Source organism: Pogona vitticeps, chromosome 2 (genome assembly GCF_051106095.1).
Source record: "Pogona vitticeps strain Pit_001003342236 chromosome 2, PviZW2.1, whole genome shotgun sequence".
NCBI classification, from domain to species: domain Eukaryota; kingdom Metazoa; phylum Chordata; class Lepidosauria; order Squamata; family Agamidae; genus Pogona; species Pogona vitticeps.
Window position 1 is genome coordinate 105,592,073 of NC_135784.1, and position 27,360 is coordinate 105,619,432.

Here is a 27,360-nt window from a genome sequence, read left to right on the forward strand (position 1 = left end):
CAGGTTCTTGACTGATGGGGATGAGAGAGGCCCATGTGGGTGTGGCACTTGGCAGGGATGAATGAGAAAGGCTCTTCTTGCCTCGACTGGAAAAGGAAGACCTGCATTTTATCACTTGAGCACAGCTGTTTCTATCAGTCGTCGCTAGGCAAAGAAAGTGCCGTAGGCAGTGGGTGTTAATTGGTAATTTATGTCCTTCTTGTCACGAAGTGTTACTTTGAGGTATTATCAGCTTCTGTTAACACTTGAGGTCTTGAATTAAGGAAGAGAAAGATGGGGAGGGGTGAGAAGGAAGGCGTGGGGGGTGAATTTTCCTAACTCCACTTTATTTTTCCAGTACATGTAATTGTCTCTGTTTCAGATAGTTTGTACATTATGCTTTTAGTTGCCTTTATGTGAATCAAGTGTTCATTTACAGTATATTTCTGCTTGGTTGATGTTAACTTTGAAAGGGGTGTTGAGGAGGCTCTTCAAGGCATCTGTGACCAGAGACTGCAACTATTCATGCTTCTTCATACAAAATGCACTGCACCAAAAGTATGTTTATCAGAAAGAATGTATTAATGGCCTGAAGCACTTAAGTGTGTGCTCTGTACACAAAAGAAGTCAGCTGATATGTGTGCTTCACAAGGGCTTACAGTCAAAGGTATGGTACACTTTATGAAGAAAATAAAGGAGATGGGAAGAAGGAAGGTTAAAATATGAAATGAGAGGATGGGATTAAATGGGAACTGATTAGAATTTTAAAATAAGAATTATTTCTAAAGGAAATTCTAATATTTCTGAGAAGATGTGCATTGGAGAGTGATGGCCTAGGACTGGGACAAAAGGTTCTGCCACCCTTAAATGTTGGGGTGAGCTGCTCCCCATCGCCCTTCACACTTCAATGCCCAGCTTTGTAAATAATCTGTAGAGGTTAAATTAAAACAGAGTGGCAAATATCTAACAGGGATCTTGGAAAAGTTCCTTTTCTAAGAGATCCTAAGAGCAGTAATCTAGAACCATCCACAAAACCACATTTTGAGGTTCTGTGCTTTTTAAAAGACTACTGTGGAGTTGTATGTCCGAAGGTTCTCACATGGAAAAAATCCAGGGGTGCTGTCACAAATGTTCTTGTGTTGGTTGACCTCCTTCACATGTAGGTGGCTTTTGCTGCTTGGCATAAAGATTGTGGACTGAAAGGAGCTTATCCAGCACATATATGGCTCACTTGCACTTCTGAGGCTTTGTTAGCAAAGTGGCTGTTCCTGGACTCCGAAAAAGGTGCTTAGAGGAATCCCCCTTCTTCTCTGTCCAGAGAGTTGGGCTGACTGACATTCTCTCTCTCTCTTGCAAACAGGTAAAATGTCTGCCGCAGTGCTGTAGCAGTGCGTTTTGAAGTCATTGCAAGTGTTTCCCCAGGACTAAGGAGAAAGATTTTAAGTCAAAAGAAACAAATCAGTTCTGCGAGCTTGCATTTCTGCCAAAAGCCTGTCTTTTGTAAAGCTAGGGGGCCTTAATTGTCCCTTAAGGACCAAGTCAACCCAAAATACTTTATATTGTACTCAGGACAGCTCACAACATGGCTAGGAAAATCCCTTATTTTTTTTAAATAGTTCATTTTATTAAATTTTACATAATGTAGACATACAAAAAAAGAAAAAGGGAAGGGAGAACAGAAAAAAAGGAGTTCACAGGGAGTTGGACCAGTTTTACAACTTCTTCATCCTGTGATGTTTTGGATTGTCTCGTAATTTGTTAATCCTCCTTACAATTACTTCTTCACTTGTTTCTAATAATCATCTCAATATTCACTGCATTAATAATTGTCCATAATCAAAGTTTTAAAGGTCTCCTTATCTATATATCATCATTTTTTATTACAGTCACAGACCTGCAAGAATATAAAAAGACAAAACATACAGAAAACATATGGAGTATATGAATCCTACTTTCAAGGTGACTGCAACATTTTTTTCTATCTATATATCTTATCCAAGACTCTAAACTTCAAAACCATATGTCATTAATGCATTTTTCCCTCTGTCTAGCAACAAGTCCAATACAGACTTCCACATTATTTTAAAGTTCATCAATGCTTTGTCCTTTATAAGAGCAGACAGTTTTGTCATTTCCACCACTTCCAGCACCTGAAGTAGCCATTCTTCTGTTGTAGGTGATTGCTTCATGTTTAGGAAAATCCATTTCTGTGTAGTTAGAAGATTGCAGCTGAGATCAGAGGGAACAGGGGAAGTTTCAGTGCAATAGTGTCATCATCTCTAACAATAAATCTCTTTTTTATTAAATCTTTTGCCCTCGTAGATTGGGATGTTGCTGAATTGCCAGTCTCTAATATCCTTAAAGCACTGGATGAGTTCCTTTCTCCCCTCTGACACCACACATACAAGTTGAAGATTGAAATCCCAACACATTGAGACATGTTCTGTTTCCTTTCTCCAGCTTTCTGCATTCTGTTTTGCATTCCAGCAAAAGATGCTTGAAATCCAAAAAAGATCCAGAAAGGAAACCCAAAATGTCTTGATCTAGGGCATTGCCTGTTGCAGTGTATAGGCAAAAGTGAATGTTGGAGAAACATATCCGGGACTTACTGCTACACTCCTGTGTGTTCGGCAGTGTCACACTCACCCCACTGTAACTTTCTGTGATGGCCTTCTTGCTCTTCTTTTCTGTCATTTTCTGAAGCAAGATCATTGTGAGAGTTTCAGTCTGAGTATATTGAGGCTCTATGATCCCATAACAGTGTTCCATCAGTGAGTCGTCTTTGCTGATGTAATGGGATGATGTTTTGGTAATGGATGGAGACACCTGTGTTGTCAGCTTCACTAAGGAAGGATACAGGCTAAAAGGAGTGCTCTTCAGCTCCTGCTTGATGTGATCCTATGCCATCATCAATATACAGACCAACAGTTCATGATGGATTGTCTTTGAGACGGTCCAAGCTGATAGTGAAGTTCAACTGGATTTACTGATGATGCCATGACATCAACCCATTTCATGACAACACCTGATGGGCTAAACTGCAGAAGCCTGTCCTGCAGGGTCAGAAGACCAAGCAGTCGTAAGATCAAATCCAGGCAACGGAGTGAGTGCCCATTGCTTGCCCCAGCTCCCGCCAACCTAGCGGTTCGAAAGCATGCAAATGAAGGTAGATTAATAGGGACCACCTCGGTGGGAAGGTAACAGCATTCTGTGTCTAAGTCGCACTGGCCATGTGACCACCGAGGATTGTCTTTGGACAATCGCTGGCTCTATGGCTTGGAAACGGGGATGAGCACTGCCCCCTAGAGTCGGACACGACCAAACTAAATGTCAAGGGGAACCTTTACCTTACCATCTTGTATAATATTACATACCCACCTGTCCACACACAACCCCATTCCACAGATCCCTGTCTCCTGTCTTAGTCCCTCCCACTTAGACCATGTGATTTTGCCAGATGTACATATCAAGACTCAGGCTACCATCTTAGGCACTCTTCCTCAGGAAAAAAGCCCCAATAAACACAGAATTCTAACTATGAAGTCATATTGTGCCATGCCAGTTAACTTCCCTGTCATCTAGTGTGATGCTAAAAAGAAAGCTGTAGAAAGAGGGTAAACCATGGAAGCAAACTGCTGCAGGAGGGCAGAAGGAGAGGGCACGGGTGGCTTGGGAGTCACTTCTCTCCTTGCATCATTGGATTCAATTAAGAAGGAAGCAGTGGATTAGGTCAGCAGCAAAGTCTCTGCATAGCACTCTTCCTCACGCATGTACTACTACCAGGATGTCTTCAGACACTCAGGTGAATCCAGGTATTTAAACAAGGAGTTCCAGCTTTCACTTATGTTCTCCTACTCCAGGGGCCTTTAATTTCAGCTTTTACAGTAGTTCAGTTATTCTTTCTCCTGGAGGAAGAAATGGTAGACTATTTCAAACCTAAAATGTTGGACTGTTTGGAAACAAGGTTAACTTAGAAATGATCCATCTTTGACTTGCTCATGGACCACATGAGAATGGAACAGCAGTCTTAGATCAAGGGGCTTCCCCCCCACCCCCCCCAGCCTGCTGGGTGGGAAATGAGAAGACTTCACTTCCTCTCTTAAATGATAAAAATTGGAGCAATACTTTAACCAATGCTCCTTGGTGTACTCTAGGCTGAGAGGATCAAAGAGCAAAGGGGATTCTTTGGTCATGTGCTGTTCCTTTATGTAAGATCTTTACATAAGACTGCATGTTTTAATTCCAAAAGGGGTGGGAGGAAGGACAATGTGACCCTAAGTTACATAAACTAAATTTTATATTACAGATTCAACATAGCTTTTCTTTTTCTGTGTAGTATAATCTTGGGAAATTACAAATTAAGGCCTGGGCTAGCTGGTCAAGATTTGTGCCCATGCCAAATATGATTTGGCCTCAGGAGGTGAGAGGAGATGCCAGACCCTGTAGAGTAAACAGGGTCAAGATATTCTGCTCACACACCTAACGCCACCCAGTCTCTAGAAGTTGGAGAATAGATTGACAGACCATGAGTCATGCATGTTTACCACCATTCCTTAAATTCAGACCTGTAGATATCTTTGGCATACGTATAGCTATCCAATCCATTTTGAATCTCGTTACCTCCTTGGCTCAGTTGCGTATCCTGTGGCAGTGAGATCACTGGCCAAACATATGTGGTGTAATATGCATTTATGCTGAGCCAAATTTAGCTCTATTGATCTTGGAAAGAGCTTGTGCTACTTATGGGCTTTTATCACTCCAGGACCTCCTGTTCCATCTTCAGTTTACAGTTTAATTCAGCTTGTGCGGCTCTTGGCCTAACATGATCCACTGTCACTGGATCTGACTTGGATGTGGTTAGAGTTGCCACATCCAAGATCCTGCAGTCCAAGCAACATAATTCGGTTTCCAGGAGACATATCCACCCCTGAAACAACACATCTAGTGCATAGCAAGGCCTCCCCCAACTTAGTTCTCTTGAGATGTTTTAACTGATGGCTTCCAACACCCTTCACTATTAGACAAGCTGGCTAGGACTGATAAGAGTTCAGCATCTGGAGAGTTACAGATGTCTCCTCTGAGCGGTAGAGGATTTCATGTCCAAGCATGCAACCAGCAGTCCAAGAAATAAGAAAATTATTTACACAGTGATTTTTCCATACACATGTTTTCTTGATCAAATTTTGGGCATTGAGTTCAATGCAAGGGAAACATGTACAGGACTTCAGACTCTTACGTGTTTGGAGGAGAGAGAAGAATTGGCTACGAAGCTTATTTTTTGGAAACAATTAATTAGATTTCATGTTTACAGGCAGAAAAAAGGAAAGGAGATGAGGGCGAAAAGAAAAAAATGGAGAAGCCGCCTAGAGTGGCCTTTTAGGCCAGATGGGCGGGGTATAAATAAATGAATGAATGAATGAATGAATGAATGAATGAATGAATGCATGAATGCATGAATGCATGAATGCATGAATGCATGAATGCATGCATGCATGCATACATACATACATACATACATACATACATACATACATACATACATACATACATACATACATACATACATACATACATACATACATACATACATACATACATACATACATAAGATATATTATTCAGTGGTTAGAGGATTTTAAGTGCTTTATCTACATGTGAAGGCATATTTTACAGACACCTGCTCCAAGCAAATAACAGTTTTGGACTGAAGGTGAACTGACATTAATCCAGATATACCTGTTGTTATTATTGCTGCTGTTGCTGCTGTTCTCATTGTCATTGCTGTCCTGTTGGTTCCAGCTTTTGGAGACCCTATGAATAAGAGATCTTCAGAATATTCTTCCCTCAACTCTTGTAAACTAAAGCCTGCAGTTTCCTTCAGGGAGTCAACCCATCTCACATTTCATCTTCCTCTTTTCCTGCTGTCTTCCATCTTTCCCAAAGTAGTAGAATATACCAGATGGGCGGGATATAAATCGAACAACCAACCAAATAAATAAATAAATATTGTCTTTTCCAAAGAATCTTGCCTTCTCATGCACACAGTATGATAAACTCAATGTATTCTTGAAGGCTTTCACGGCCGGGATCTGATGATGTTGTGGGTTTTTCAAGCTTTCTGAAGTGTTCTCTTCCTAACATTTTGCCAGTCTCTGTGGCCGGCATCTTCAGAGGACAGGAGTCAGAACTCTGTCTGCGCTCAGGTATGATAACCTCACTTTCATCATTTTGACCTCCAGATGTAGTTCAGGCTTGATTTGCTCTAGAATCCACTTGTGCATCTTTTTGGCAGTCCAGGGAATTGGCAAAGCACCATATTTAAAACAAAACATTGTTTTCCTGTTAGCTTTCTTTACTGTCCAGCTTTTATACCTTTACACAGTGGTCAGGAATACGAAAGTAGTGGATGATCTTGGTCTTGGTCTCCAGTGACACATCCTTACACTTGATGATATTTTCTAATTCCCTCATTGATGACTTTCCATGTTTCAATCAGAAGATTTCTTGGCTGCAGTATCAATTTGGATTGATATTTGATGTAAAAGATGTAAAATCTCTACCTATTTCAATTTCTTCATTGTTGAAATTAAAGTTGTGCAGTTCTTCTGTAGTCATGATATTTCTGTTCATAATGTCCAACGTCAGTCCTGCTTTGGCATTTTCTTCTTTCACTTTCACTAAAAATCATTTCAAGCCCTTGCTGTTTTCTGCCAGTAAGATGGTGTCATCTGCACATCTTAAATTATTGATGTTTCTTCCCCTGATTTTCACTCCTCTTTCCTCTGAATCTAGTTTGGCTTTTTATATATGTTCTGTGTACAGACTGAACAGACAAGGGGATAAAATGCACCCTCATCTGACACCTTTGCCTATAGGAAACCATTCCGTCTCTCCATATTCTGTCCTAATCAATGGTAGCTTCTTGTCCACAATACAAGTTAGGCATCAGGACTCTCGGGTGCTGAGGCACACCCATTCCTTTCAGAATAACCTATAGTTTCTCATGATCCACATAGTTAAAAGTGTTGATATACTGTAGTCTATAAAACATAGAATATATACCTAGCCCATGGTTATACACTACACCAGTGGTCTCCAACCTTGGGCCTCCAGATGTTCTCGAACTACAACTCCCAGAAGCCTTCACCACCACCTCTGCTGGCCAGGATTTCTGGGAGTTGAAGTCCAAGAACATCTGGCAGCCTAAGGTTGGGGACCACTGCACTGTACCACAGATGACTAAAGTCCATCACTTCAGATATTTTTGGAGTGGAACTTCCAGCATTCCTTATGGTTGGCTATGCTGGCTAGGGCTAATGAGAGAGGCAGTCCCACAACTAATGGAAGCCCACACTTCATCCACCCAAGCTTGTCCCATGGAATGAGATGCTCATGAGAATGCAGTACTCCAGGCGTCTCAGGTAAGGCATAGCCCTTCAGAACTGCTTTCTGGCTCTGTTTTATAGAAAAGTTTGGCTATGTTACCTTTTCCAGTCTACAACTCCAAGAATTCCCCTGGGTCTTTCCCAAGCTCTACTTCAGTCTTGCAGTGAATAGCTGTCCCTGGATTTGTAATTTCCTCAAATTTATTTTCAGTCTGTCATGATAAGAAGTGACACATTTCCTGTATGACGTGGTAACAAACAGGCTATGGATAACCTGCACACTGAACAAATACGTAACAAATTCCCCCACCAAGGAAATAACCTTTGTGGATTCAGATGAACCATTCATAAGATGCTAAGGAAAGCTGTAACATGACTGCTTTCTGCCCATGCTGAATTTAGCTTATTAATCTTTTACAGGGATGGGGTAGTGGAAATGTACCCTTTCCCTGTGATACCTAAAGTGAAGCTGTCCTTCCAGCATGGCTCCATGGCATACTGCAAGTGGCTCATCAGCCATTTTCTTAAATCTAAAGTTTTCTCTGTATTTTGAAGAGCTGTTGTAATTCTTTATATTTACTATGTGTTGGTAACCTGGTGCATAACCTATACTCTGGAAAAGAAGCTACATATACTGTAGTTTCTTTCTTTATTTATTATTTATTACTTTAATTTATATACAGTACTGCCCCATTAGTGCTGAAGCACTATTTTGAGCAGTTTACAAACCATTAAAATAGAACTACAACAAAGCACTAAACACAAAAATATCATACCCATAATAGAACAAAGCCTAAGAACTGGAAAACCCAATGGGAGAGTCAGTTCTCAGCCTGAAGTGGATACAGAAGCCGGGAAGTTCAGCTAGGGTCAGTGTGAAATACCTCCCTGAAGAATAATGTTTTCAGCTGCCTACTAAATGACTACAGCAATGGGGAGCACAACTCATCTGCAGGTTGGTTCTATAATCTTGGTTCCACCACTGAGAAGGTCCTATCCCTGACAAATTTCCAGATCTCTCTTGGGGTAGCTACACAAACGGGTCTGGCTTGGGAGGATCTGGTGGGTCAGGCAGATGACATGGGGGAAAGACGCTCTTACAGGTAATGTGGTCCCAAATCACAGAGGGCTTTATATGTGAGTGTTAACACCTTGAACCTGTTCTGGGACACAATGGGTAACCAGTGAAGGCTAGCCAGAATGGGGATGATGTAGCCAAATTTGCCCACAACAGTCACCAGCTTGGCTGCCATGTTCTAGACCCACTGTAATCTCCAGATCAGGTCCAGGGGCAGTCCCACATAGAGACTATTGCAGTAATCAATCCACAAGACAGACTATGGAGAAACAGAATGATTTCCCATAAACAAAGGTGTCATGCAAGAGAGCATTTCATCTCTCTGTCTGCACAATCAGTATGCAGAAAGTATCACAGGGAACGCTGGATTAGATGCAGATGGAGGAGGAGTGAAAATTGGTGGAACAAACATCAATAAATCAGTATATGCAGGGGACAATCATATTACTGGCAGAAAGCAGCAATGATTTGAAATGACTCCTGGTGATGATTTTAAAAAGAAAGAAAGAAAGAAAAAACAGAAGTGCATCTGAGAAATAAGAACAGAAAAATCATAACCACAGAAAAACTGCACTAATTTAATGTTGCCAGTGAAGAAGTTGAAACAGATTTTGTATACCTTGGTTCAATCATCTATCCATGCAGATAAAGTAGTGAAGAAATGAGAAGAAGACTGGGACTTGGAAGGGCAGCAATGAAGGAACTAGAAGAGATCCTCAAGTGTAAGGATGTGTCACTGGAGATCAAGACGAAGATCATCAACACAATTGTACTTTTTCACATCTGTACTATGTGCAGATGTGAAAAACTGGACAGTGAAGAAAGCTGACAGGGAAAAAATGGTTTATTCAGAATATGGTGCTAGAGAAGAACTTTACAAATACAATGTACTGTCAAAAAGACAAACAAGTCGGGTGCAGTTTCAATCAAAATTTCCTAAAAGCAAAAATGATGTAACTGAGGCTGTTGCATTTTGGACATATCATGAGAAGACTCTTAGGAAAAGACAATAATGCTGGTAACAACAAACAATGCATTAGTACATGCACAGAAAGCATAACATGGAAGAGGCACCTAACTTTGTGTCTTCATCTTACTGACTCTACCTCAAGATGCGAGCTCTGGAGAGTATAATTATAATTGCATGAATAGCAGAGTTGTCTGAATCCAACCAGTGCCATTCATACAGAATCTGATGAAATCTGATCTACTGGTAAGGCTGAGTTTTAGCGGTTCCAAACTGTGAAGTATTACACAGAGGGCTTTAATGAAACAGTTCAGAGGTGAACAAGACTGCAGAGGGCGGCTAACCACTTTGTACGATGGAAGGGTTGTCCGTTCCTTCCAGTGTTTTCTCACTGTGTTCTAATACCATAATTACTGGTTTTCTCCTTTCCCACCTGCTAACAAATGGAGTGGCCCATTGTCAGGAAAGCCTTTGTTCTCTAGGATAAAGTCTCTGAATTGCTGAAAATTAGAGGGCAAATGATGAATTGGTGCAGAACAATGTGATACCTTTTGAGGGGGTGTCGCTTATTACAAAGAATTACCCAGTTTTGGTAAGCACCTTCTGCCACCTGTGACAGCAAGACTCAAAGCTCCACCTGAAGAAGTTCAAGGATCCCCCAGGTAGGTGATTCATACTCCAAAGTGATTACTCTGAGAGCTAACTGTGGAAACAAGTATTTTTGTTAAAAAAAAAAAACATCCAGCAGTTAATCAGTAGTGGATAGGATCTATGGATCATTTTTCTAGTCCCAGGGCCAACTGGAGAAGGGGCACAGTAACCTCTGCACATGGGAAGACTGTTAAGGTGACTCAGCAGGACAGCACTTCTGGTTGAAAGCAAAACATCTTCTGCTAAAACAAGATGGGTGGCTTTCACCTTGTTTTAGAGAAGAATTGTGTTCCCTGAGTGGTACTGGGGGTGGAGAGGAGGCTCCGATAGCCATAAAAATGACTCTCTCTCTCTCTCTCTCTCTCTCTCTCTCTCTCTCTCTCTCTCTCATGTGGATGGGTGAGTGCTGGCTCCATAATTGATATAAATGAAAATGCAAAGAAAAAGTATTTTATTCAGTTCCAGAGTCTTTCGGAAATAAGGTGTCACATGGTCTGGAACCAAGTGATATGGATAGCAGATGAGGACAAGGAGCCCTGTGTAGCTCAGCAAACACCGCAAGGCAAAGCAGGAACAGCTGACCAGCAAGTAGGCTGGGCATCTTGCCAGGGAATACCAATAGTCAGAGAGGAGTCACCTTCCAAAAAAACTTCAAGGCATACCTTTTCCCCCTTCTCAAAATTAAGTTTCTTATTTCTAAATCTTGGTAGCCAATTTGATTTCATTCACCTGTTTCCTTCCTTCCTTCCTTCCTTCCTTCCTTCCTTCCTTCCTTCCTTCCTTCCTTCCTTCCTTCCTTCCTTCCTTCCTTCCTTCCTTCCTTCCTTCCTTCCTTCCTTCCTTCCTTCCTTCCTTCCTTCCTTCCTTCCTTCCTTCCTTCCTTCCTTTGCAGTTTAGCTCCTGAGGTAGATTAAATCTGTGGCTCAAAGGCTGCTGCCTTTTTCCAGCAGACTATAGGTTTTGCTTGAGAAGCATTTTTATTTCAAGAGGAGAACATTGTTTATTTGTTTATTTATTACATTTACATTCTCTGGTGGCACATAAATGGCTTTCCTCATTTCCATTTCTGAGAGAGAGAAGCGGTTTGAACTCATGATCTCCAGAGTCTTAGCCTAACCGTATCTAACCACTCTACCATCAGGGTGCCACATAATCAGAAAGTCTGGCTTTACAATCAAACAAGAGAGCAGAGCCAGTGTGGTGTAGTGGATAGTTTCAGACCCAGGAGATTTGGGTTCAAACTCCCTCTTGGTCATGGATGGTGGTAAAGGTAAACCACTCCTTGAAGATCTCATATACCTTGGAACGTCTACTAAGGATGCTATAAATTAAAGTGCCTCTACAGAATACACCATAACAACCCTAAAAAAAAAAAGTGGGAGGAGGCCCAAGAATATTACTTAAATTTGGGATAAGAAACAGAGAGATTTCTCTTCTCCTTAAACTGCCTATTTAATCTTACACTGTCCTCAAACATAGGGTCATTTGATTGCTCTATGCCTGCCAAACTGAGGAAGTCAACTTTTAAGGAAAGGCATGGACTATACTGTCCAGTTTGTAAAGGACGTATTGAACGAAGGCCATAGTTTTAAATATCCAGACAGCACTTCTTTGTGCCATGGTTTTCACTCTGCCAAAGCACTTTCCAGAATCGGTCCTAAAACATGTTTACATTCTTGTTGTCTTTGGTAGTGGATTCTCTCCCTGTGTGCTCTCTCTCTCTCTCTCTCTCTCTCTGTGCAGGACATCTATGTAGCTCGAAAAAAAATGTGTATGTGTGCATGTGCAAATTTGCACACATAATTGTGTGTGAATTTAAGCCAGGGTGTGATCTTGCCACCTGTCATCTACCTCTTTTCTTTACTTTATCCAAAGAAGCAGTCGTCACACCCAACTCTTCCAATAAAACCGGTTTATTGTTTAACATGGCTTCATCAATTTTTGAGTCTTCTTTATCATCATCCAACTTTAACAATAAATCATAAGTCTTAACATTATTAAAACTGGGTATCTCCTCACCTTGAATTCTACCCATTCGCCTGTCCAAGGGTCTTCTTGGATCAACTCTACAAGTTCTTCCTTTTCTTCTCCTTCCTCCTCTTTTCCCCAACATGCTTCTGCCTCCACCCCTCCTTCTCCTCTTCCTTTCCCGCCTGATTTGTGCCCCCTTCAGTCTCTTCTTTTATTTCTAGTTTACTTAATTCCTTTTCCTGTCTCTTGCGCTTCTGTCTTTATTTGAGAGTCGGACTGTACACTCTCCTGATCCTGGGCGAGGTGCTCTTCGCCTCACACAGAGTTAACACAGGGCAATAAAGGCTCCCACGGAATCCCCATATCACCTCCCAGAACACTCACATGAGAGTTCTATCTGCAGCACCCCTACATCATGTTAGATGGTTTAGCTGCAAAAACTGATCCTTCTGCTTCTTTTTTTCTAATGCCTAGTTTGCAAACAATTTATCAGGTGTTTTTTTAAAATTGTAACCTTTGTTCTCCATTCATGGAATTTATATTAGAATTATACATGATGTATAGACATAATGGATGAAATCCTGTTGCTTAGTGTAATCAGTTGCACAGGAGTAAGCCCGGGAGGTAGTGGAAGACAGGAGGGCCTGGCGTGCTCTGGTCCATGGGGTCACAAAGAGTCGGACACGACTAAACGACTAAAGAACAACAAAGCCCATTGAATCGGTGGGGATTAGGTGAGTCCTCTCTAAACTCCATTGATTCAAATGGCCCTGATTTAATTGTGACTTACTAGGCTAGGCAATAGGATTTTAGCCCATGACTGCTGTCAGCCTGATGCTCACTAGGTGAACTTGGTCCAATTACTCTTCCATTCTGCATAGCCTACCTTTCAGAATTGTTGTTGTGAGGAGGAAGGAGGAAAACTAAGGACACTATCTTAAACTCCTTAGTGAAAAGTGAGCAAAAGATATTAGCAAAATGTTATTTACATGGAGTTGACAGCATTCAGGCTGTCGTTTGCTAAGTAAAGGTTGGCATCCTTTTTTCCTGTTGGCAACATGGGCACAATATTGTGCAGCAATATTGGGCCATTTCTTGGCTTTTTGAATTGTGGATACAGAAGCCCAATATCCCAGATTCATAAACTGGAGGTTTTGGTGTTTTTTTTTTGTTGTTGTTGTTTTTGAAGAATTTATCATCTCTACTCCAAAGTGAACCTCTCCTAAATAATGAAGTTTTATTCTATGGGTATAATTTGCTACTGGGCTTAGCATATGTAGGACTGAGGCTTTAGGCAGGAGACTGCAGACTGACTGAACCAAATAATACTCCAGTGTCCAAAAGCTGGGACTTAAGACAGCTCACAGCAAGACCAAAACAGATACATGTAAAATAAATGTTTTAAAACATTGGATACAAATTAAAGACGGACAAAAATGTATCACATTGGTAAACATTCTATTGGTATCATAATCGGGGGTGTAACCACATGCCCTGCCACCTCACTGTGTAGCTGCAGCAAATTATACAAGCCATATGTGGGCATCAGCAGGATCCTGGCCATTAAATTGCAATGAAATGCAATGAAACGAAAACCTCTTTGAAATGTTGTGTTAATGCACCAAAATTAGTCAGTTAATTGCAGATTATTAGGGGACTAGTTACTAGGATCTTTCTCCTGCCTGTGAAATGGCAAGAGTCATGGTTTCTTCCAAACTCTGCTGATTGCATCTGACCCTTGAAGCAGCTCCTCGACACAGTTTTCTCAAGGTTTTGTACACACAGCTACAGGAGTGTTGTTTCAAGCAGACAGAAAGATGTATTTTTTCCGACTTGTAGTTCTTTGCTCCGGAGGCTCAGATATGTGTCCCTCTTTTAACTTGACCTACTGCCGTCTGAGCACTAACCGAGAGCCTAGCCTAGTCCCATATGGCTGCATTTCTACAGCTGAAGGACTCCAGGGTGGTTAGTTTGCACCTGGCAAACTCACTGCAACAGATAATCAGGGGAGGGACAGGGGAGGGGGAGCAGAACGAGGCAAGAGCAGGGCAGAGCGGAATGACTAATTCTCAGGGTGTTAAATGAAACAGCTGCAAAGTGTGCAAAAAGAAAAAAAATCAGGAATTTAAATGAGGCGTTCAATGTATTCTCAAAGGCTTTCACGGACAGGATCTGATGGTTGTTGTGGGTTTTTCAGGCTATTTGGCCGTGTTCTGAAGGTTGTTCTTCCTAATGTTTCACCAGCCTCTGTGGACGGCATCTTCGGAGGGCAGGAGTCAGAACTCTGTCTATGCTCTGGTGCAGTTTGCTTGGATAGTTGAGTATTTATAGCTGAGGGAACGTGTTTTGTGTGTGTGGGTGATTTGTTGTGATAAGAGGGAGAGATCATCTGTCTCTGTGATTGATGGGTGTCGTTAACTGGTCTTTTGTGTGCAGTGATCTCTGGTCCTTGTAGCTGGGTAGAGTTTGTTGACCTTTTGCTGGCTGTATTTTTCAGTGCTGGGAGCCAGACTTTGTTGAGTTTTAAACTTTCTTCTTTTTTGTTGAAGCTCTGCTGGTGTTTGTGGATATCAATGGGATACTCTTAATTCCAGAGAGTCCCCTGGACTGCAAGGAGATCAAACATATCCATTTTGAAAGAAATCAACCCAGAGAGCTCCCTGGAAGGACAGATCCTGAAGCTGAGGCTCCAATATTTTGGCCATCTCATGAGAAGAGAAGACTCCCTGGAAAAGACCCTGATGTTGGGAAAGTGTGAAGAGGAGAAGGGGACAACAGAGGACAAGATGGTTGGACAGTGTCATCGAAGCAACCAACATGAATTTGACTCAACTCTGGGAGGCAGTGGAAGACAGGAGGGCCTGACGTGCTCTGGTCCGTGGGGTCATGAAGAGTCAAACACGACTGAACGACTAAATAACAACAAAGAAATCTTCACAGATATTATCTGTTGCATACCGAGTCATGTGACTTGATGTGCAACTGGTAATGCCTACAGAGATCTCTTAACTTAACAGCAGTTTTCTCTAAAAATTGCACCATTTGGGTAACTGCGCAATGAGGTGGCAGCTGATGTTACTTGCATAGCACAGACAGGGGAAATGAAGGTGAAGGATAAAAAAACTATTGTGCTGTAGGCTCTGGGTTCACACATTCTGTGGCCTTCAGTTGACTCCTTGTTGTGTGATGACCAATGGGTCAAATTGGACTGACTAGAGCAGATGTAGGGAACTTATGGCCATCTAGATGTTGTTGGTCTGCACCTCTCATCATTATTTATGCTATTGAATAATGTTACCTAGAAATTACCAAAGCTGAAGTCTAACATCATATTGAGGACTACAAGTTGGCCAAACCTGGACCAGAAACTACTGTTGGGCAGTCAAAGTCTGAACAAGGCTGCTGCTACTAATGACAGCCCGCAAAACCAGCCTCAGTTCTTTTCAAGGATTATTCAAGAAGACAAGTTGTATTTATTTTTTTTAAGCAACGAGAACGGCCTAACATTTTCCAAGTAACTTGACTGAATGTAATCATCCAGTTTTTAGGCCGACTCTAGGCTCTATTCTTATGCTGAATAACACTCAGCTCATCAGACTGATTTCCTTAAGCAGTTTTGGCTCTCATGCCAATGGATCCCACATCAAAAAGGAGGATCTTTCTCTCTGGATACATAAGGGTCTTTTCTGTGTCGCCTAAAGAGCAACATGGGCATCATTGATGTTGGAGTCTCCTGCCCATCTCAGCAAATGAAGGACACTCAGGCTCCCCTTCAAATGTTTTCTGTGCATGCTCCATTATATGGAGATTGGGCTGGGTACCAAAGGGCCACGCTGCTGCTTTCCGATGCAGTCCGATAGATGCAGAACAACCAAGCAGTTTCCGTGAGGTTTTCAGAAGAACAAAGACATACGGAGGGGCCTTGCTGCTTGTGAAAATATTCTGAATTGCAAGTAGCCAAAGTCTAATTTTATTACTCAACGGAAGCATTATAAAGTCTTAGATAAAACAGTTCAACTGGCCTGTTAGGGATGGTAAAGAGGAGCATCCTCCAACATTCAGCAGTTGAATTTTGTATCTTTAGTTTCTGGATTCGGCTTTCAGTTGACATGAGCATATAGCAGTTTGTTGAATTTGACAAGAATTTGATATACTTTTTCACAATTCACTTATGAGGTATTGAGTTTTTAGAGTGCTCACCATTGGATTCCCCCACTATGCGTTTTTAAACTGGAAAACCTAATTGGAGCCTCAGTGGTATGAGGGTGAAATGAATACTGGGGTAACAAGTGCAAGCCAATCCCAATCTGATGCCCACTAAATGCAAGTTGACCACATCTTCCTGAAGCCACTGTCCGCGTTGTCATGAGGTAAGGGACGGCTGCCATCTGGAATCATGGGACAGCCGTCAACTGACCTTGCAGGATGGATGTGAGGCTAAAATGTGGAGCAAACATATAAACTGAGTATTGCGCTTCTGGGGGGGAAAGGGGGAATAGAAACACAACAAATATAGCTGGAGGGCACTAGCTTGGAGAAAGGGGGCGGGTTCAGACCAAGGGGTGTTCTGGCATTCCTTTACGCATTCCAAACCTTGCTTTAGCTATTGATGGGGGTTAGTGGGGAATGGACAAGAGCCAGAGAACAAGATTCTTCCTTGAACATCTTGATTCTTCTCTGCCAATCTGTGGAGGAGACCGGATGGTGAAAACATTGATCTCCTATCCTGCGAGGAACCTGGCGAGATAATCCTCTTTGCTTCTTTCCAGATCCTGTCCTCTCTTAAGGGAGAGATAACAATCGGTGCCTGGAGGTCTGTGCCTCCCTTCCTGCTGCCTCAGGCTCTCCCTGTTTCTGAGCCCTTTTTTTCATATTGGATGGTAGTAGGGGGTCAGGAAGCTATTTTAGCATGCTTTTCTTTTTCTTTCTTTCTTTCTTTCTTTAGTAGGTGCTGATGATACAGGGAGTTTACCCATTCAGAGACCTGTTCCTTGAGCCTCATGAAAATGTACTATGAGAGAGAAGGAAGGAAGGACAGGATGCTGAGCCCCATGCCTTTGGAGTACGTGTATGATGTTGCTAAAAGAAAGGAAATTAACATTACTGGTGCAAACCAAAACTACAGATTCTTTTTTTTAAAAAAGTATGAATTGTGCAGGACCTTTCCATTTCTTACACTGCAAGTCCTTATCATCCCTCCTCTGGAGAGGCTTCAAAGCTGCCCTTAAAGGTTTGTATTCCACTCCCTTTAAGAAAATGAAGGAAGCCTCTTAAATAAAGCCTTGTCTTGTTCCATGTTTGGCAGCCAGGCACATTCTCAGCCATAACTGCCGGCTGGCGTTGGGGGGAGGTGGGATAGGATGATGAGAGAGTAACCAAACTCCCATCTAGCGATCACAGGAACTGGCTAGCTGATTCTTTGATATCAGGCTACAAGAGGACAAAACAGTGTGACATGGGACACTTCCTGTCTCCAATGGGGGCTGCGACACTGGACACCTGAAACAACAAGTACACAAAAGATTCACAGTGTTGGTTGAGGAATGTCTTACTTGGGCTGAAGTTGCTTCTCTCCCAGAATCCGCCGCAGAGACTCAAGCCCAGCGTATATATGCAAGGGAGACGTCTCTAAACAAAATGAATGGATGTAGACCTAATTGGTATTCTTGCATCACAACCAGAGGAATGCTGAAGGCAAGGGCAGGCTGGGCTTTTGGCTTGCAGAAGCAGAACATTTCGCCTTGTTTGCCTTTGCAGATATCATACAGAAACAGAGTGAAAGGAAAAGCTAGTTAGTGGACAGAATTTGACTTCTTCCATCTGATCTGCATAATCCTCCTGTAATTCTAATGATGGCAAATTGATTGGGGTATTTTTTAAAAACTTTTTAGTTCCTCAAATGCATTAAGAAGCACCAGCAATTATTTATGCATTAAAAAGCACCAGCAATTATTTCCCCCTTATTTGCAGGTGTAGAACAGCTGCCAACACTTTATGGGGGATTAGAATTTTAAAATTTTCTCCAGAGATGTAAAGTTGTAATCCAACACACACTTAATGTGAGAGAAAGTCTTGTATATATTAATGGGAGACTGGTAAATATAGACAAAACTGGGAGGCAGAAGTAATTTATGAAAGACAAACATTCTATGTATTTGATTTATTTAGACATGTTTGCAGCTGGCTTTTCAAATGATATCCCCAAAGTGCTTTTCAGAAGATGTGAAAACAAAACACTATATCCTGAGAATGCCAACTGGAAGAAAACATACATAAAGAGGTTTTTCTCCTCTTCTTCCTCAGTGTGGCATTTTGTGCCCCTGGAAATCCTCTCTGTTGCATAATGGCATCATCCTGTATAGTGTGGGATAGGTTGGGAGAGCTGCTAGGCTAGGGAACACGGGGTAGCTAAACCAAAATCAGATGGCCACACATTGCACTAACTTCTCAATACTGATGTGTACATATTTAGGAGGACCTCCTACAAGTTGTATCTCCCCCCCCCCCAGTAGTCAGAGTATGGAATAGGTATTTGTCTCAGGCAGCAGATTTTGGGTATTTCAAAAGGGCAGAAAATTATTAATTAAACAATAGTTTTACTGTCAAGGAAGTAGAGAAAGATGTTGAACTGATGTTATGCCTCATATTTCTGTGTAACTTGCTTGGGGTATTGTGCGCTGCAGCTTTAGAGGAAAAGAGTGCCATTTGACATTTTACCTTAGGCTGGTTGTGCCTGTTCCCAATATTGACCCCTCCTCCGGAAGCCTTCCCTTTCATTTCTTCATACACAGCATTTTGGAGCACTGTGGGCAGTGCATTGAGATAACAAAAATGTCCCTTCTGTGAGCATCCCTGAGGCCAGGGTCCTCAGAACTGGAGGCATGTAAAGATCTCTCAGATCAGCATCCAACTTGGAACATGGAGAAAATGTTCCGAAATTATACCACTGAACTGTCTTCTGTTTTGGCTGCAATATTGTTAATTGTGGCACTAGCTCATCATGAGTGGTGTGCCTTCCACAGGAGGAGAAGGGAATTTCTTATGTATTAAGATATTAAAATGAATGCCAATTTACAATTTGTCCATCACTTGGCACTGAGGCTAGTCAGAAACAGTCTTCTTAACCCAGCAGTTCCCAACCTTGGGTCTCCAGATGTTCTTGGACCACAACTTCCTGGCCAGCACACCCAGTGGTGATGGCTTCCAGAAGTGGCAAGTCCAAGAACATCTGGGGAGCCAAGGTTGGGAACCACAGTCTTAACAGATGAAAATGAACATGAAATAAACATTAATCAGAAAGCAACTCAGTGTTAGCCTGGCTGGATAGTTAAGTAAGCTGGGGTCAGAGGTCATGAGTTCTATTCCCCTCCAGTGCTTTGTAGGAGAAATGCCAATTTCTGTGCCCCCAGGAGAAGACAATGATAGATTACTTCTGAGTACTTAGTACTAGAAGCCCTTGGAAAGGGCTGTCATAAGTCTGAATTGACTTGATGACATGAAATTATAAACTCATAGTAGCTCAGACACTGTATACGAAAGGCCAGATGTATTGGACTGAAGAATGGATGGGTGAAATATGGGCCTTAGCCTCATTCAGCAGAGTAAAACTTGCACGCATAAAGTCTCAGCTGTTCATCCTATAAATACAAAAGGATAGTAGGTGTTCTCCAGTATTAGGGGGCACAAGCAGTAGAGAGAATCGGTGTAATCCCCCAAGTGGGATGCTCACCCACCCCATTCTCTTTCTTTGCCTCTCCCTACCCCCACAAGTCTGTTCTCCCTTGAATGACGGTGACTTGAAGAAACACAATAGGACTGGGATGAGGTGGTATGCAGAGGTCTTTGCTGTTGACATCTGAAGGCATTTGAGGAGTATGTATGAGGCCTTTCCTGTTTCTAAGAAAACAGCTTCCCAGGAGGACACCTGAAACAACAACAGTGGCCTTCTCCTCTCCTTTCGCATCTTTGGTGAGTGCCACAAATCAGCTCCCCCTCCTTTTATATCCCTCTCATTTATCAAGTCAGTTTTGTGTTTTGCTTTGTTTTCATTCCTCTGTGCCAGAACAAATCTCTGTGAGAGGCAGGTGCCAGGAAGTGGTGTAATCAGAGGAATGTGTTTCTAACTTTAGGTCTTTCAACTGCAGTGACAATTACTCTGTGTTATTTTATTTAAATAAACAAAGTATTTTACTGGAAATGAGAATTAGCTTCTGTGTCAGGAGCTATGCTGTGTTAAAGGGGCGTGTTGCAGAGCCTTGTTTTTGAATGGTACAAGAGAGTACCAGCATTGCATTTTGGCCCTAGACTGCCTATGCCACATGTACAAGATTCTACCACTGCTCAGAGCATTAACACAATAATTGTTATGCTTTGGTTACCCAGCTTTTACAATTGCTAAAGCATGTGCCTTGCTTTATTTATAAATGAGCCACAGGGGGTGGGGATATGATACTCTCTTTTTGTCAAAGGCTTGCCCCTTCCCCCATCCATCAAGAAGCCTTGGGGTGCAGATTTTATTGAAACAAATAGGACTTGTGATCATGATGGAATAATGAAAAGGTTTAAAAGAGTATGAGTAATTGGATCTAGTGGCTTTTAATTTGTGAACATCTGGAATAAATCTAGTTTGAATTTGTAATGTTTTTTTTTTAAATTATGTAGCTTCATTTGCACCACTGTTAAGAATGGGAGATTCAAACAAAGTAATTTTGGATTGTGTATTTTATGAATTAACTGATGTGGATGTTCAAGGTCTGGAATCCCACCAGGCTCCTTGTATGTTGCTTTCTCGTGCTTGCTGATTGCTTATCACTCGAAGTACAGTACCCAGTGCCCTGAGCACAAGAGGGCTTGCTTAGCTTAAGACTGCCTTTCACTGATCTCTTACATGATGGTGGAATTGCCATCTTTTCATGCTGTATGAGCTACAGAATGAAGGTCACGCAAATCTAATCTCTTTCGACATGAAGATGTAATTTTATGATTGGGGGGAAAAGCCCTGAATAATTTTTGTCTATCCTATAAAGGCTGAAGTCACAGGCTCCTTTGCCAAAGAGAACAGCAGGAGCTCCAGTTGATAATGTTGCCTAATTAGATACTGGAAAGTTATGAGAAGGCTATGCTCATCAGACAGGAAGCATGATGATTAGGTGGGAGTGTGGGCCTGTATCACAAGTGACTTCATCTTTAGGTTCAAAAGCATTGAAAAAAAATTGCTGGCAGAGTGTTTTGGTCTTTTAACAGCTGTGTAACCGTACAGCAATCTAACAGTTTAAGCCTGTCCTCACAGTAATGAGAAAAGCCTTGGTTTCCAGATTCCAGCTTGTCACAGAACTGTTAAATGACATAAGAGCCTTGCTGGACATAAAAGTGGTAATTGAAATTGTGCTTGGTGCTGTAAAGGTAGGTGTGCAGCTAGCACAGTTTACAATAAGCCCCCCTGCTTCACTTAATCATTATGGCGTAAATCTAACACCCCCCAACTAAAGCAGACCCAGTGTATGAATGGGACTTGTTATGCCAACCCCTGCATAAATTCCACTCCCTGTGGGCTATTGTCCTTCAGATTATTCAGGTTATGTTAATGCATAGATTGGCAGGGTATTGTGCCATGTGAACTTTCTTAGGGTTCAGTTTCATTGCATTCAGATGGTATACTTTTGAACATCCAAACGTTGGGCTAGGTTATGGAATAAAGGCTTTGAGTTTCTCAGAGGGTAGCCAAGTCAGAAAGAGGGCAGGGCTCCTACAAGCTATACGTACCAGGTGACATTACCTCTTCTACACAGCTGTACACAAAGGTTCCTAAAGCCTCACTTGCTGTTTCACCCGGCCATTCTTGACAATGGTTCTCCATCTGGAACAGTTTTAACCAAAGAGATGATTGTCTTTTCCCCGACTTTACAACATCACTGTGTGGTTTTTCTTTAATAATACTCTTGCTATGTGGACCAGACTCATCCGAGCCTCCCAGGTATGTTTTAAGCAGGACAGAATATTAGTGATGCTAGTCACCCCCCACCAGCATTTTACATTTTCTCCAGTTGCCAGGAAACAAGACTATGTGAAGTGCTTGGTCATTACAGATGTTGCTGGGGACGTTTTCCTGTAATTATTATATAATTTCCCACCTGGCTACTGCATCCTTTTCACCAAGCCTGCTGCTGCCATTTCCTCCTCATGATTATTTTATCTCTTACTTCTATTGCACCTTTTATTGTGCTGAGCAAACTGAGGAGAGGAGTTAAAATGTAAGGGGAAGAAGCCCTGCTGTGAGATGCTTTCAATCTAAATTAGAGTGACAGTAGTGCTCTGAAATTGGGAGCCCGATGACAGATGGGAAGGTGGGTGGGTTTGGGAAGACCGGGACAGAAAACAATGCAAACGGATATTGGTATGACTTAAATTTGGCCTAAGCCCTGAAAAGCAGTTTGTATTTCAGGAGAGGGAACAAGGAGACATTGATAGACGTTTTCCTAGCAAGTAGCAGTGAAGAAACACAAAGTTTATCTGCCAGAGAAAAGCAAGTGATCCCTAATTAGAGCTCTCTGCCCAGTGAAACATGAACATTGAGCATGGCTAGAGTACAGAGTGCTTTCTTGCTTTCTTTGTGGTCTCCAGCTCCACTTGGAAGAGAGCTTCCAAAATGACCGCCATGCTCGTGCCAATTGGTACAGGAGACGACATCCTTCAGGAACCTATGCCTTAAACCATATCAGGCTTTCAAACTGGACAAGAGCACTTCACATGGTCCACCAGAAGACAGAGAAGTTCTTCCAGAACTGGTGAGATATATTGCCTCCGTAGTCGGAGACCATGTGCCCCTGACCAGCAGGTTTTGGGGGAAATAATGAAGGCCCCATACTGCACTCATAGCCCACTTGTGTGGAATTCCAGTATGCATCTAATTGGCCCCTGTGAGTACAGAACACTGGTTTAAATGGGCCTTCAACCTGAACTATTGTGGTTGTTCTTTTGCCCATTGGCCATCTCAATTAACAGCCAGCCAACTATATTGGAGCCCACTACATTCTACGAACTGTATTTACAGTATTACTAGCCCCATGTACAACACATCACAGTAGTCAATCCTAGATGCTATTATCATCTTGCCAAGTTATATTTCTCCAGGGAGGCCACAGCTGGCACAATAGCCTGAGCTAATGAAAGACACTCATTGACACAGAGACTACCTGGGGCTATTGTGATGAAACTCCATCTAGACTTTGATTATAACCCATCCAGAACAGGCGGAATGCCATTTCTTTAAATATACAAACTGCTTATACACAGAAACTCCGTCTTGTCAGGATTAAGTTTCAGTCTATTGGCTGTCATCCAGCCCATGACTGATTCTAGGCACCAGTTCAGAAATTCCATTGCTTCACCTGAATCTTGATGAAGAAGAATGATAGTTCTGGGTGTTGTCAGTCTACTGATGGCACCTCACTCCAAACCCCTGAACGACCTCTCCGAACAGTTTCCTGCAGATGTTAAAAAGCATGGGGGAGAAGACAGAGCCTTGTGGATCCCATTGTATAAATACGGGGAAACTGAATCTGGAAAAAGTTGCAGGACCCTATGGTTTCAGAGAACCTATCGACAGCAATGGGGAACCACTGTCTCAGCAAAGAAACAATAAGGTAGCCCACCAATAATGTATCTTCTACCTTGTTCATACTTATGTAAACTACTCCCCTAATGATCCATGTTGAGGCAAGTGAGGTTCCTCATAAATTATTGTGTTATTATTCTGGAGTGGGAAGGGCATCCGCTAAGCTTCCACTCCTCAGAAGTCATTCTTTCCCTCCTCACCTTCCACTGCATTTAAAGCCTCATGTCGTAACCCACATGATCTAGGTAGCAGGAAGAAGACACTCAATTCTTGCAATTTCTCCCTTTTTCTCCCAATATTTATTTCTGAAACAGGGTTGCCTGGGGATCTGCAGAATTTGCAGTCCTGGCCACCCTTTTCCCCTTGTCCATATTTCTTTTCCCCTTTAGAAATTTATAATTCCTTTCCCCTGAGCCTTTCCTACTTTTGAAATCTGGAATCCTAATTCTCATGGAGTTATCAATGAGAATCTGGGAGATTGATATCAGAACATTCAAGCTTTGCTGTTTTTTGCCCTACCTTTTACCATTTAAATGATCTATCTTCTCTCTTTTTTAAAGTCTCCCACCTCTTCTTCCCCCCCCCCCCATCTGCTATCAATTGAGGGATTGCTCTTGCTAATTTTAGTTCTGTTCTTTCCTATTCATTTCAAACTCTTCCTTGTTTGTGTACCTGGGTAGGTCCTTCCCCATTTGCCCTGGTTTCTTCCACAGAATTATGCTCCATTTACTGCCCCAAGATTGCCTTTTTTTGTTTATGCATTGCTGCTGAAGCAGAAAACTGTGGGTACAAAGAAATGTGCTTGTGTTTTGCTTTGGAAAACTCTCTCCATCCCCAGCCCTGTGCTTTGCACTCTAGATACTGAAGTTAACATGCTCTTGTTTGTCTTCCCTTTGTAGGTTAATTCAGAGGCTTCATGGCCTGTCCAGACAGAGGAATTTGGAGCGCACTGGTTCGGGCTTAAATCTTATCTTCAGTGCGATGCACTTGAGCGATCCTTCTATTCACACTGGAGACATTTATTCTCTCGTGAGAAGGGACTAGATAGGGATTTGGATCGCCAGCTTACTCATGAATAAGGTTTACCTGGCTTACTCATGAGTAAGGAAGTGGTGGCATGGCAAGCTTGTGGCAGCAGTGCCAGCATGAGGGGGAAATGTTGGGGTGAACGTTGGGGAGATGGAAGGGAGCTAAACCCGCTTTCTCCTCAGCTGAGGCTCCACTGGGGTTGCACTGCCTTGTGGGGGCAGAGCCTGAGTAGGCAATCCAAAGATAGATACTTTATTCTTCAAAAGGGCATTTGTATATGTGTGCTTGAGGAAAGCCAGTCTCCAGTCCAGCTGCTTTCCCCAGCAATTGCTTTTACTGTATTTTATTTTTCCATATATCGCCTCCCCCTCCTACAAGCACTGAGCAAAAATATATTGGAGGAGAGGGGATGATGCTATAACAAAGCCCCTCTCCTTGCTTTTTCCTGAAGTCATAAATGCAGTGTGCTGCAGTTACTTCCTCCTCCCCTTAAAGGAAGTGACATAGTGAAACAGCAATGCTTCTATCTAGCACGGCATACATAATGCCACCAATGTACCTGGTTTATCAAGAACAGTGTTGCATCAATAGGGAAATATATTAGAAAATATAGTGGAGAAAATGAAAATAAAGGAAGGGGATTTCCTATCCTCCATTAAAATATCACAACTTACCTAATATGTCACAGGGTTGTCACCTTAATTAACACTGCCCCAAGTTCCATCCGGTGTGAACTAGCAGATGTACAGGCTACTCCATGAGATAATTAGGAGCATGCTGAATCATGCCAACCCCCCCGCCACAAAAACCAAACAAACCAACCCTCAAAAACCCAAACACTGTGCCAGGAAGGAGTGGGACAGCTCTAAAAAGGGACAGGATGAACTGCTCTAAGTCAAAACACATGTGGACACCATACAGTGGTTTGATTCAAACCAAACCACACCGAAAGCAATCCAAATAGCAAGCTATATATCTGTCTGGACAGGCCCTTAGCTTGCTTTTTCTGAAGAATGGGTTACTAACAGAGCAGGTGGATGTAAACAACAGGTTTTACACTGCTGATTTGGTCACAAACACTTCAAACACACACACATGCACATATACTGCTTTGTAATGATGTTCTTAATGTTCTTGAACTCAACATGCCTCATATACCCTTTTTTGTAATGGGTTTTGTGGCAGAAAACCAGTGCGTGAGCATTTCAAGATGCTTAGTTTCTACTTTGAAATCATTGGAAAATTCTACCTTGCCTGCCATGTAGTTTTGAGACACAGAGCTCCCAGCTTTTGGGAGAAAGCTAGATTTCAATTATAGAAATTGTCACTTAAAAATAACATTAGTAACCTCACTGCACAGAGGAAACAATGGTGCGTAAAAGGGAAATGTGTAGAATTATGTGAAATCAGTACTGCATGTATACTTTTGCCATATTTTCAACTAGCCAGCTTGTCAGGAAAAATTAGTCTTAGTTTTTCCCTTACCAGAGGATCACTTGATGGAGTCCCCCCCCACCCTGAGATGCATATGTTAATGGAAACCCCATCCATTGAGGTCCTGACTGTCATGCAGAATGTCCATCCACAGGGCTGGAGGTGGTAAACACCAAACAGCAGCACTGGAGGTGAACAATCCCAGCTGAAAGCATACATTTGCTGCAAAGGAGCTGAGGCACATGTGGGGAACAGTCCCAATAATAATTAAAAGATAATGGATGGTTGCCTTTAATATTTTTGAAAAGGGGGAAGTAGTTGAAATTTCACCACCACTGACAGACGTCATCATCAAGCAAAGGCAAAATGGATGAGAACTAGGAACCAGTCACTGTTCATCCATTTCCCCTTCTCTGCACATTCCTTTCCAAATGGCAGAGACAAAACTATATTAAATTAATTGGAATAATCCATAATTTAAATATTGAGTAATCAATATTTAAATGTTATTTGTACTGAAATGATCCTGACCCACAAACAAATATGGATTTCCCTACTGCAAATAAGGACTTCCTACTTTTTTTTACAGCATCTACCTATGATTTTCATTATACACACTGGCTGAAATCCTGTTTGTCTAAGTTCCATGATAGTGACATAATCGGCCGTATACTGTAGAACAGGGGTGTCCAACCTTTCACCTTCCCTGGGCCACATTAGAAGATGAAAATTTGGTTTGGGCTGCACATACATTTGGTTTGGGCCACATGGGGGGAGCAGCCCTAGCCTCCTCCGCAGCCCCACTCCAAGCACGCTTACCGGCAACTGCAATCTCAAATAGCAGAGGCTGCCAGCTTCGACTCCGGCGGCTTTATGGGGCCGGGAGGGGGTCCACCTATTGACGGGGATGGCACAATGCAGTCACGCAGCCCCCCTCTCCCCTCCCCTCCCCACCCCTCCCACTCCTTCCTTCCTTCCCTCTCTCCCCCTCTACTGTTGTGACATGCCCCGGCCACATTCCAGCCGCAAGCACCAGCAGTGTAACTTGAAATTTTGGAATTTCTTTAAAAATAAAAATTTGCACTGGGCCGCATTATGAGCTGACCTGGGCCGCATGCGGCCCTCGGGCCGCAGGTTGGACAAGCCTGCTGTAGAACATAAACAGAATTTCAACCACTATCTTTAAAAAATCTGCTATGAATATAGTATATTGGTTATAGAGATATTTCTTTTCACATTTTATTTTTCAGTT

At 42.3% G+C, this 27,360-nt stretch overlaps 2 long non-coding RNA genes across 2 annotated transcripts; one reads left to right on the top strand and one right to left on the bottom strand.

Moving 5' to 3' along the window:
- Positions 1–8,932: 8,932 nt before the first annotated feature.
- LOC140704499 (uncharacterized) lies at positions 8,933–22,289 on the bottom strand. The gene is made up of 2 exons (XR_012083720.2): positions 17,584–22,289; positions 8,933–17,110 (listed from the first exon to the last, which is right to left on the bottom strand). It is a non-coding gene; the product is annotated as an uncharacterized LOC140704499 (long non-coding RNA).
- Positions 19,791–26,784, top strand: LOC144586842 (uncharacterized). Its single transcript, XR_013541897.1, has 3 exons — positions 19,791–19,999; positions 22,652–22,815; positions 24,545–26,784. It is a non-coding gene; the product is annotated as an uncharacterized LOC144586842 (long non-coding RNA).
- Positions 26,785–27,360: the final 576 nt, after the last annotated feature.